Here is a 12,979-nt window from a genome sequence, read left to right on the forward strand (position 1 = left end):
GCAAACATATGTGCTGTTATGGAGGCTTACTCTGTATTGAAGGAGATAACATACAGTAGATATAAAAATGAATAATATGTTACGATGAAGTGTGATGAGTATTATGGGAAGAAAAGAGCAAAATTAGAGAAAGAAAGAGATTAGGGGTGTGTACAGAGGGGAGGGGAGTTGCAGTATAAGGTAAGGTAAGCCTCACTGAGAAGGTAACGTTTGAGTGAAGACTTGAGGAGATGAAGAAATTAGTCATGAGGCTGGCTTTCTGGGGGATAAGTACTCAGGCGGATGAAATAACTCCAGGGTAGGAGCTGACATTCCCTACCTGACGTGTCCAGGGAATAGCAAGACCAGTATGGAAAAGCTGAGTGAGGGGGGACAGTAGTACAAGATGGCCTCAGAGAGGTCACAGGTGGCCAGCCTGGGGAGAGCTTCATAGTGATATCTCAGTGTAGACACTCTTCCGTTACATCTTTATAAAATACCGTGGGATCGGAGACATTTCCCCCCGTGTTTGTTTGCTTGGTAGTTGTTCCACTGAGTGTTTGACCTACCATTGTTTTAGGTTAGGGATCTGCACACTTTTTATGTAAGTAGTCATTGTATTTTCCACCATATGGTCTGTCTTGCAACTACTCAGCTGTGTCGGAGCATGACATCAGTCACCCATAATATGTAAATGAATGGGCATGCCGGGGTTTGACTGGTGAACAGTGTCTGGGCCTCGGCCCATACTTTGCCCACCACAGTCTTAGGCACTGAGAATGTATGAGTGAAACAAACAAACAAAAATATTTGCTCTGGAGAAGTTTAACAAAACATATAAGTAAAGTGCATGATATGACAGTTGCGTAAGAGGATAAGGATTTCTAGGGAGGGAAGTTTTAAGCAGAGTGATCAGGGAAGACCTCACTGATATACAGGCGAAGACCTGGAGGATGCGAGGGAGCAGACCAAACCTCTGAAGGGAGACCTGAGGGAACAGCAAAGGGTAAGGTCCCAAAGGCCTGTACTATGAGGAAATGTTACGGAAGTTGGATTTTTTTTGGCATTGTTAAAGGGGAGAAAATGATAATGTATGTCAAGGCTGTAAGCTGTAGCCACCTGTCTGCCATGCCTGATGGGTGAGGAGCAATACTTGAAACAGTTCTTAACTAGTGAGAATTTGATCTGTATGTCTTATTTAAACTTAGGTTGTATGGTCTAAGTGTTAGTACCTTTCAAAAAAACAAAATTGAACCAAGTCAAGAGCTTATTGACTTTATTTGATGATTCATGGATTGGGCAGCATTCAGTCTGAGCCAAATAGAAACGAACTCTGAAGAGCTGTACAGAGAAAAAGACTTCTAGGCAGAAGGGAGCAGGAACAAGGAAGTTACACTCGTCCAAAAAGTGTGTTGGTTATTGCTAGGTTACTGTCCTTACAGAGGATGGCAAGGGTTACCTAAATAATGCTAATCAGCAGTTCCTGGTTGGCTGGTTTGAGTCCATTTCTGGGAGAGGCAAAAAACTGTAGTTTAGTTCTCAGTTTGATGTTATGAGAATTAGCATAAGAGACTCCATTTGGGGCCTACTGTGTTTTGTTTTGTTTTTTTAGTAAATTTACTGTGTTTATATGTAGCTTTTTAAAAAATAGTCATGTCAACTGGCCTTGTCAAAGGTGTAGACTAAAACCCATTCTTTCTCATTCAGTAACAAATAGCTTGTAGACTTAGAGTATGTGAATTTCCCAGGGTTTATAAATAAGGAACACTACCCTCTGCAGTAAATTACTGCATGATGGCATTCTACTCTGTTCAAAAGAAAGGGAGGTTTGTAAGATTGAGTTAACTGAGCCGTGTGCAAAACCAGAAAGCCTAGGTGTAATGTTCTACCAAAGGGGAAAGAAACGAGGTGATGGGAAGGATAATTCCTGTTGCTGACCACAAGGTGGTACCCCTAGACCAGGAGAAGTAGGCGGAAGTGAGGAGATGACTCCAACTGTGACAGGCCATTAGTAATGAAGGAATTATACCTTGAGAAGTCACTAGTTCAGGGAATTGTTAGGATGTGGGCTGGACTGAGTAGTGACTATCATACGTAGTAGTAATAGGCGCTCTTTTTAAAGTACTGAACTGAATTGGTAACTGTGGAAATGGAATTGACAATAGAAGAGTGGGTAGAATTTACTGACAATGTTAGAATTAAAAATAGAGATATTGTTGTATGGCCGAAACCAACACAAATTGTAAAGCAATTATCCTCCAATTAAAAATTAAAAAATAAATAAATAAATAAAGTGACTTCCCTGGTGGTCCAGTGGCTGGAACTCCAGGGTTCCAATGCCGTGGGGTCTGGGTTCAATCCCAGGTCGGGGAACTGGATCCCATATGCTGTAACTAAAGATCCCATATGCCACAGCTGAGACCCAGTGCAACCAAATAAATGAATAAATAAATACTTTTAAAAATAATTAAAGATAAAATTGAAAGTCCTAAAGTCTGCTTGGGAGAAGTAGTAAAATAATGTCTGTTTTCCTAAAAACAAAAACATTGAAAATTGTATTTTTTAAGTGAAAACCAATAGAGATCTTTCTCATTTGTGTATTTAGTGTCAGTTTGGTAGCTGATACTATCAAGGAAACGATCCCGGATGGGAAAGTAGGAATAAATCAGAGATGAAGATGTGTTTTGACTTTTCAGTTGTTCTCTAGTAAAGGTACTTTATAGAACAAAACTCATATGCCAAAGAAAGTAACTTTTAGGCTATTGACCCTAACTCAGAGGTCTAGAATGTGTGAAATGAAGGGAAAGTCACTCAGTCATGTCTGACTCTTTGCAACCCCATGGACTATACAGTCCATTAAATTCTCCAGGCCAGAATACTGGCGTGGTAGCCTTTCCCTTCTCCAGGAGATCTTCCCAACCCAGGGATCGAACCCAGGTCTCCCTCTTTGCAGGTGGATTCTTTACCAGCTGAGCCACAAGGAGGTCCAGAATGTGTATGTTTGTTCTAATGCAGTATATTTCTGTGGTGACCCACAAGATGCCTTTATTATCCTTAATGGTCTTACACTAACTTTTAATGTGGTTGTCCTAAGAGTGGAATTGAAGGTGTAGCTAGGATGTTCTTGACCTTGGCAGACTTACCATGCACAGTTATCATCATAAGGATGCCTCTCCAAGTTTTATTTGGTTTTATTTTTAACATCTGAGTTGTATTCCTTCTGTGACGAAGGCTCAACATAATGCAAAGGCAAGTTCACTCTTTAAGTTGAATTTAACCTCCTTTTCCTTTATATTACAAAATATATAGAGACCTTAGAGTAATTAGACCTCTAAAGGAACATAGTATGTGCCTATACCTTCTGCTTTCCCCTTTTATTCACAGAGGATTTGAGTACTTTATCAGTAGCCTTCAGTCTTAAGAGGGAGGGAGAATTTTGGCCCCCAAAGTCCACTACTCTTTTTTATTTTTTTTTAATCCAGAACATTGTTACAAGAATTTGTCTTGTGACTGTTAGCTTCCCAAAGACTCATAGGTAGATAAATAGGACAGACCAGGATCATGTATGATAGAAGATAATTACTGGAACAGATTGGTTTTTCTTCAGTGATCATAATGCAGCATTTTATCTAAAGAAAGATAGGCAGCTTTGGCAAGTTAGCAAAATATTGTAAGTATTTGTTTAGTTAGTTTGTAAGTATTAGCTTTAGTAAGTATTTGTTAATATTTGACTTGTTTCAGTGTTACATCATCATGACCTGTGATTTCGTCAGTCAGTGGGAGCAGACCAGATTTCATACTTCAGGATCAGCATGTATTTATTAGGCATTAGTGTCTCTCATTTTATCTATGGTTTGACTTTGAAAGCATCTTATTTCCTAAATAGAATCCTTTAAAATATGTAAAAGATGTTTGATTTCAAAAATCAGTCTTTGGACAAATCTCTTTGTAAAAAGAATTAGCAAGGATTTGTTGGTTTATATATTACAAAAATATATCTTTAGCCAAAGATCAAGTAAAATATTTGTTGGTGGTAGTTTAGTCGCAAAGTTGTGTCCGATTCTTGTGACCCCATGGACTGTAGCTCACCAGGCTCCTCTGTCCATGGGGTTTCCCCTGCAAGAATACTGGAGTAGGTTGCCATTTCCTCCTCCAGGAGATCTTTCCAACCCAGGTCTTCTGCATTGCAGGTGGATTCTTTACTGACTGAGCAATAGAACTGGCAACTACATTTTATTTTATCACAGTAACATCTTACTGGGGTAAAGAGCCCTGACACAGATTTCAATATCATTGTAATGAGGAAGCTAAGAATTTAGAAACCTTGATTACAAAATGAGCCCCTTGCAACACAAATGATTTTCAGCCAAAAGATCGCTGGCTATTGCCAGGTGATTAGCAAAAACTCAAAGACTATTAAGGCTATGGGCTAAGCCTAAGCAAGCTCCTCATTTTACAGATCCAAAAATGTTGGAAAAACAGCCTGAGGTAATACAACTAACTGTGATACTAGGGACCCTGGGTCCCTTCTGATTCCATGTTCAGCTTTCTTGTCTTTCTATCCTGTTTGTATGTCAGAATTGAAGAACATGATTGTTGTGATCAAGTAGGGGACAAGAAAGGGGGACAAAGTTTTTCTTTTTTCAAAATAACTTAAATAAGCTTTTTGAATGTGAGCAGTGACAGAGGCTGATTTTCCCACTACTCTTGTTTGGTTTCTTCTGTTACTACTTTTAAACAACTCTGGTCATCTTTTACAGATGAGTAACAAAAGTCATCCTTCTGACTACTACCCTTTGCTGTTGTGGGTCTTGCCAAAACTAATCTTGTAGCCATCAGTAATGCCTGGAGGTAGCTCAAAGAGAAAACTGACCTAAAGAATGGCCTTCTAGCAGTGAGATTCTGGGATGCTAGGTGAATTTGGAGTCTCCCTGGGCTCCATCAGGAAACTGCAAATCAGGAAGATCCTTGGCAGTCACAGATGTAAATCTGTGTTTTAAACAATTCACTAAGGACCCTAGAGGCCCATGAAAAATACGGAGTGCTTCAGGAATTTGAGTATCATCCCTGTGCAGGGCCCGCGTTACTATACTCTGTGTTCCAATTTCAGTATATGTGCTGCTGGAGCAAGCGCTGGGGTGTTCTCACATTGTCATTTTGAATACTTAGTCATACTGGTCCATCAGCTCTTGGTTGTTCTAGTTCTTCGGTGTTCTTCTTAAATTATAGTCTCCAAAACAGAATACAGTTTCCACATGTGGTTACGAGAGCTTAGCTATCGCTTTTCTCGTTTATTTATTTCATTGCTCCAGGTCTTAGTTGCAGCATGGGATCTAGTTCCCTGACCAGGAATCAAACCCAGGCCTCCTGCATTGGAAGCCCAGAGTCTTAGCCACTGGATCACCAGGGAAGTCCCTATCACTTTTCTGATTCTAAGATCCGATATGCTTCTTTTAATATATTTAACTCTAGTTTGAAGTTTCTTTTCCTTTTTGCAATCTTTTTCATATCTTTGATTTTCACCTGGTGAAAGTCATAGAATTTAATTCAGAACAGTTGAAATTTTTGTTGATAGTGCTTTAAAAATACAGATGCCCACTAATTTTAAGAATGTTATAAGACTTTGCTAGTGAACTTTGTTTTATCTTTAAAAAAAATTACTTCCCAACTCCAAATAATAGAATTTTCAGCCTACTGGGATAAAGGAAGCCTCTGAAATTATAACAGAGTTTCTTAGGAAATCAGAAGTGATATGGATCTGCCTGGTTCAGTAGGGCCCTAATTTACTTACAGTAAGATAGCACATGTTGCTTTTCTATCATATTTGTGATTGTATGATCTTAGATGTCTTGAGGGCAGGAGGAGAAGGGGACAACAGAGGATGAGATGTTTGCATGGCATCACCAGCTTAATGGACATGAGTTTGAGCAAGCTCCGGGAGATAGTGAAGGACAGGGAAGCCTGGCATGCTGCAAACAGTAAGCCATGACTTAGTGACTGAACAGCAATAGATATCAAACGGTTTTTTTTTTTAAAATAATATTCTGAAGAGCTGGCACTTTTGTTTAAACTGTTAGAAAAGTTTGGTCCTACAGTGCAGAGTGGTAACCTGAAAAGCAATATTTGACATTTGAATATTGCTTTCTTTGTTTGGGGGTGAATTATTTTGGTTTAAGAGAAATTCCCAGATTTAATTTCTGAGCTAGAGTCTTAACCAGATGTTGACAAATTAATTTGAACTTATACTTTCTTTTTGGCAAATATCACTACCAGGGAAGTAATTCATGTCCTGGTTTACTTGGGAAAGATGTTTTTAGAAAGCTTGCGTACCACTGTTTCTAGAGGCCCTCTGCTGATACCTTCTGGTACTGCTGAGAGTGTTTAATGAAATGGCTAATTTTTCTGCATTAGGTTTGTGATTCTTACTGGCTGCAGTGTATTTTAAACAAAGTTTCTTGGTTAACCGTCATAATAATCCCAAAGTCTTATTTTTAATTACCAACTTGGTCTTGGAACTAACTTTTAACAAATGTTGGCACAAATTCTGAACTTTTGCATAATGTCTTGTAGTTAGTAAATAGCTTCAGGATTTTTACTTTGGTCAGCAAGGTGGTTTTGGTTTTAAATAACCAGAAGATAGACAGGGTGCTTTGAAAACCTGTGTGTGTTAGTCACTCAGTCGTGTCCAGCTCTTTGTGGCCCCATGGACTGTAGCCTGCCAGGCTTTTCTGTCCATTAAATTCTCCAGGCAAGAATACTGGAGTGGGTTGCCATTTCCTTCTTCAGGGGATCTTCCCAACCCAGGGATCGAACTCGGGTCTCCTGTATTGCAGGCAGATGCTTTACCATCTAAGCTACTAGGGGAGCCTATGAAAACCTAATTTAATTTAAATTGCTTGCCTTTTTTAAAGGTCCTAGATAGAGCAGTTTCTCAAAGACTCATTCTTCATTTCCTTGCCTTGTTTTTAGGGTACTCCTTGTGGCAACCTGAACATTTTCTTTAAAAACTTAGAGTATTTTCTACTTCTGTATAATAAGGATTTTGATAGTGTTTTCTAAACAGTACTATACTTGAAAACTAATTTCAAGGATAACTATATTTTAAATGTTAATTGAAATGGGCTTGATATGTTCTGGGGGTCACTTTGAATATTAAGATTCTGGAGAATCCAGCTTAGGCCTTTAAGTGCTCATGCTCAGTCACTCAGTCATGTCTGACTGTCTGTGACCCCAAGGACTATAGCCCACCAGGCTTCTCTGTCCGTAGGATTTTTTCAGGCAAGAATACTGGAGTGGGTTGCCATTTCCTCCTCCAGTTAGAGGTGGATAAATTTAGTCAAATTAGATTCAGTTTTTAGATTTAGGTTGGAAGGATAATGAAAGATAGGCTCACAGGTCTTTATCCCCCTTCTGGGTGTGGGTGTATGTTTGTGTGTACATGTGTGTGTGTGTGTCTGTGTACATGGTTGCCACATGCATGGAGTAAGCGTGATGGAGAGCTGGATAGTCCCATTTCTTTGCCACCACTTCTGGACTCTTTTGCCTTTCACTCTATTATTTGGGTGCCCTTGGAGTCTGATGCTGAACATTTATTTATATGTGGTTGATGCTACACTGTTTATGAGTATTTAATATCTGTTGAAGATTCATAATCATATAGTAGGCCTCCTGTGACCTAAATTTTTTAAAAAAATAAAGGGAAGGTTATTAACTATGGAGAATACTGCTAAGTCGCTTCAGTCGTGTCCGACTCTGTGCGACCCCATAGACGGCAGCCCACCAGGCTCCCCCGTCCCTGGGATCCTCCAGGCAAGAATACTGGAGTGGGTTGCCATTTCCTTCTCCAAGGCGTGAAAGTGAAGTTGCTCAGTCATGTCTGACTCCTAGCGACCCCATGGACTGCAGCCCACCAGGCTCCTCCGTCCATGGGATTCACCAGGCAAGAGTACTGGAGTGGGGTGCCGTTGCCTTCTCCAAACTATGGAGAATAGTAGCCTCCAAATTATTTTGCTCACCCACATGTTTTACTTTGCCTCTTATATTTTCATATTTTATATAATTGTTCCTGTGTATTATGTTGGGCCTCCCTTGTGGCTCAGTTGGTAAAGAATCTGCTTGCTATGGGGGAGACCTGGGTTCAATCCCTGGGTTGGGAAGATCCCCTGGAGAAGGAAATGGCAACCCACTCCAGTACTCTTGCCTGGAAAATTCCATGGATGGAGGAGCCTGGTAGGCTCCAGTCCATGGGGTCGCAAAGAATCGGACACGACTGACTTCACTTTCACCTTCACTTTCAGGAATATGACACTAGCAGAATGTAAGAACAGATTCCACAATAGAACTGTCCAGTGTTGAGGTAGGCTGCCTTGGGCGATCCAGCAAAGGCTGGAGAACCACACATCATGCCTCTTGTAGGAAAAAAGCTTCCACGACTCCAGTTGGGAATTGGACTAAGCTTCCGATATTTCTTCTAAGATTCTGTGGCTATTGATAGGAATTCCTGAGTTGAGCTCTTAAACGTAAAACACTGTGGGAGAGTTAGGCTGTGAATGGAGGTCTGACTCAGGAGTGTGCTGGGAAGTTGGTGAACTTCTTCATGCAAACCTCTGCTGTCTTTGAAAGTTTAAAGGTTTTTGGTTCTCAAGCCATCTCCACATAGGGAAAACTATTAACGTCTTTTTCAAGCCTATAGCATTTCTGACTAAAATTGCTAGTCACTCAGTCGTGTCCGACCCCTTGTGACCCCATGGATTGCAGTCCACCAGGCTCCTCTGTCCGTGGGATTCTCCAGGCAAGAATACTGAAGTGGGTTGCCATTCCCTTCTCCATCCCAACTAAATGGAAAACTAAATATTTAAACAATAAGAGATTCCAAAAATGGACTTTATTGCTTACTCTGTTTCATTATATCAAATAGAGAAAGAAATGAAAACAAGTTTAAAATAAATGAACATATATTTTGAAGTATATAGTATCACTAATGACTTAGGAAATATGTTTTCAATTCTGTCTAACATACGCAAGTAGTGTTTCATTAAAATTAGTCTGTTCCGTGGTAGAAATTGAACAGCTTCATCTTTGAACCTTCAAAGTTGTATCACCTTAAAAAGAAAAACCTTAGTTTCCTCCTAAACTCTTTTGTTTCTTTTTGGTGAGGGAATGGTTATTTTGTAAGATGCAGCTAACAAAGATAAGTCGGCAATAAACGCAGAGCTTCTTCACGGTACAGATCTTGATTTGAGTATTGTGAATGTGACTGCAGTGCTGTAGAGCAAGCACTGCTGAAGGTTTTCTGTTGTGGGTTTCTTCTCTCCTGGTTCATGTAATACCCTGTTCTCTCTCATTGTTAACGAAGAGGCAAAAGCCGTTCTGCACCAATGACTCTAGAAGTGATGCTGAATTCACCAGAATTGAGACTTTTTTTTTGTAATGACTGGCCACGCATTTATTGAGATGATTTCCATCTCAGCAGCACTTTTCTTTTAGAAATGAAAAGTCACGAAATGAATGCACGGCCATAAGGGTGAAAGAGAACCCTAATTCTGATCTGTTTCTGAGCATTTCTTCGTAAGAAGTTTAATCGTGGACTAGTGCTTCAGAGGAACTAAAGACTGATATAACCTTCCATATGAAGATGCTCTGTGGAAAATGATTTCTGGGACTTTTTTGACATAGAGATTAGAACATTAGAACATACACAGTCTTAGGGAGCAAGTCTCCTGTTGAGGAGCAATGCAGATGCACATAGAAAGAACCACTTTAGCATCGCATGGAATATCTTCAGCCCTGCTACTGGCCGAAGCTCATCACAGCCTTTCCCACAACAGTAGGTTGTTCTCAGTCACTGTAGATGGCTCAGGTCACAACTGTACATTCTTCTAGGCAAAAGAACAGGGTCTAAGTTTTCTACTCTGTGGCACTGTTGTCTGCTACAAGAATACAAAACAGCTGAAGAAAATAATCTACCCCATTTTGTTACTGTAAGTGTGTTTGTTAGGACTTGAAATAGTTCTTTGTTAAGCTTTCTTCCGTGTTTTCCATATTCTTTGGTTATCATACATTGTCTTTACATGATTTGTGATGAGTTGCACTGAATATAGAATCAAATTAAGTTTAAGCAGATAAATATGTGTGAGATTAATGTATTCTTCCTAAGAATGTTTGCCCAGAGGGCCGTAGGTGTAAGGTGACCTTGCTTAAGTTTCTTTGCATAAAGATAGAATTCAGTCTGTCTTCTAATTGTCAGAAGTTCAGCTTCGTGAGAATGGAAATAAAGGTTTATGATCCGATTAGAGCTTAGGGGAATTTAGGCTGCAGTGTAAATTACCTGCCTTGGGTTACCTACTAGTATGTGATATGTATTCCTTGTTTTCTGCTTATAGTTCTGTGTCCTTATCTTCTGTTGCATTAGGATACAGATTGGTTTGTAGATTGGTACAGAAATCAAGACAAGCTTGACTTTTACGTCCTGCTTTCATCATTATGAAGATTTGTAGTTTTACTGAATAAAATCAATTGAATAAATCAGTTTCCTCAATTTAGATGAGTCACACATTGTCACATCTAGACTAACTTTAATGGGCAGTTATTTTTTTACTCTTTTAGTGGGATTCACCTAAAAATGAGGTTTAAAAAAATTAACTACCATCAAAACTGGCAGAAAAATCTTTGCAAAAGACATCAGTGTTGTATAAAGGAAAAATTATTCTTGTGTCTCTCTTTTATTATTCACACAAAACACTTCATTTTTGGTCACTAAAGGTCTGGGATTTTTCTTCCTTCCACACAGTCCTCTGCAACACTAGCTGGGTGTCTTCCAGTTGAAAGCAGTTCTGACGCTGTGTGAGGATAACGTCAGATCCCACAGGTTAAGGGCTCAGTCCCGTGAGGCTGCCTCCCGTCGCCCTTTACTGCCAGCCCCAAGTCCAGTTGTCTGCTGTGCTTCTGACCAGCCGGCTAGAGCACCTTCCATAAGCCGCTCCTCGGGAATGATTAATTTACTATTAAGCAGAACGACCCAGAGAACTTGGGAAAATATTTTACTTATGACACTACAGCTTTATTGCTAAAGGATATAACTCAGAAACAGGTGGATGGAAGAGGTGCAAAGGGAAAGGTGTGAGGGCAGACATCAGAGCTTCCCTGCTTTCTCCCAGCACCTCCGTGTGTTCACCAACCTGGAAGCTCTCCGGACCCAGTCCTCAGGGATTTTTATGGAAGTTTCATTACCCAGGCAGCTGGATTATTTACTTGGCCTCTGGTGACTGAGTGTAATCTCTAGTCCCTCTTTCTTTCCCAGGGGTGGGGGTTGGGTTGGGTGGGATGAGTTGGACTGAAAGTTCCAGCCCTCTTATCACACGGCTTGGTTCCCCTGGCAACTAGCCGCCCGCCAAGCATGGGTTACCTAGGCCCTTATAAAGTCACCTCGTTAGCAGAAATTCAGATGTAGTTGCAAGGGATTATCAATAATAAGACACCCATTTTACTTTTATACTCTGAAACTATTTCAGGAACTGAGGACAAAATACCAAGTATTATAACAAGGCACTCCCCACTGCTTTACCCTTGAGGAATTCCAAGAGTCTTGGGAGCCATGATCTAGGAACCATGGACACAAGACCCACATAGACGTGTATACTGATAAATCACAGAATCATATGTTCAGTATGAAAAATAACAGAGACCATTCTTTTTTGTGTAATTTGAACATTTTAGATATATATTTTTCTATAGATACTGTCTTTTCTCTCTCTCCTTTTTGTACCCTTGTGATTTTTTTTCTTCCTGTTACTTTGCATCTCTTATCATTCACTGTCTGTGGCTTCACAATTCAGCATTGTCCTAGTACCATTTTTGAAATCACAGCTGGAAGCATTGAAAAGCATTCTGACAAAGGAAGACTGAATTGTGACTTTAGGCCAACAATAAGCTATAGGAACAAATGATGTTTAAAAAATTAATACTATTTCAGTATGTGTTAATGTTTTTAGTCCTTCAGAGAATTGTTGAAACCAAGAATTTAAAAGTCACAGACTTCTGCTTTTCAACACAGAAGTATAAAACATTCTACTTGCTTGCAAATCTGTGATTTGACCTTTTTTTTTTTTTTTGTCCACTCTGTGCGGCTTATGAGATTTCAGTTCCCCAACCAGGAATCGAACCCAGGCCCTTGGTAGTGACAGCGTGGAGTCCTTACCACTGAATCCTTAACCAAGGAATTCTTGTACATTTTTTGTGAAGGAGTTTTCATAGACTCATGTGCTGCCATCTTTCAGGTTCTCAGAGTCTGAAGTGATGTATGTGACATTGTTTAGTTGTATTTGTTTTGGGGCTTTATAAAATGGTATATTATAGCTTATGTAAAATTAGAAGACATTTGCTCCTTGGAAGGAAAGCTATGACAAACCTAGTCAGTGTATTAAAAAGCAGAGACATCACTTTGCTGACAAAGGTCCATCTAGTCAAAGCTATGATTTTTCCAGTAGTCATGTATGGATGTGAGAATTGGACCATAAAGAAAGCTGAGTGCCGAAGAATTGATGCTTTTGAACTGTGGTGTTGGAGAAGACTCTTGAGAGTCCCTTGGACTGCAAGGATATCAAACCAGTCAATCCTAAAGGAAATCAACCCTAAATATTCACTGGAAGGACTGATGCTGAAGCTGAAGCTCCAGTACTTTGGCCACCTGATGCGAAGAGCTGACTCACTGGAAAAGACCCTGATGTTGGGAAAGATTGGAGGCAGGAGGAGAAGGGGACGACAGAGGACGAGATGGTTGGATGGCATCCCCGACTCAATGGACATGAGTCTGAGTGGACTCAGGGAGGCAGTGAAGGACTGCAGGCCATGGGAGCACAAAGTGTCATACGCGCTGAGCAACTGAGCAGCAGCAGCACGTCTTCTGTGAGTTGCTTTTTATGCAGCTGTGTTTTCTGAGCTTGCTCCGTGTCACTGCATGTAGTTGTGGCTCATCTGCACTGTGCATCTTATCCCCCAACCC

The 12,979-nt window shown here is 40.2% G+C and overlaps 1 protein-coding gene and 1 non-coding gene across 7 annotated transcripts in view; one reads left to right on the forward strand and one right to left on the reverse strand.

Annotated features, from left to right (window-relative positions):
* Positions 1-12,979, forward strand: part of TMCC1 (transmembrane and coiled-coil domain family 1) — a 156,546-nt gene that overhangs the window by 48,260 nt on the left and 95,307 nt on the right. The gene's annotated exons all lie outside the window — the stretch shown is intronic.
* LOC138984831 (U6 spliceosomal RNA) lies at positions 5,010-5,113 on the reverse strand. Its single transcript, XR_011462114.1, has one exon. It is a non-coding gene; the product is annotated as a U6 spliceosomal RNA (small nuclear RNA).

Source organism: Bos mutus, chromosome 22 (genome assembly GCF_027580195.1).
Source record: "Bos mutus isolate GX-2022 chromosome 22, NWIPB_WYAK_1.1, whole genome shotgun sequence".
Lineage (NCBI taxonomy): Eukaryota > Metazoa > Chordata > Mammalia > Artiodactyla > Bovidae > Bos > Bos mutus.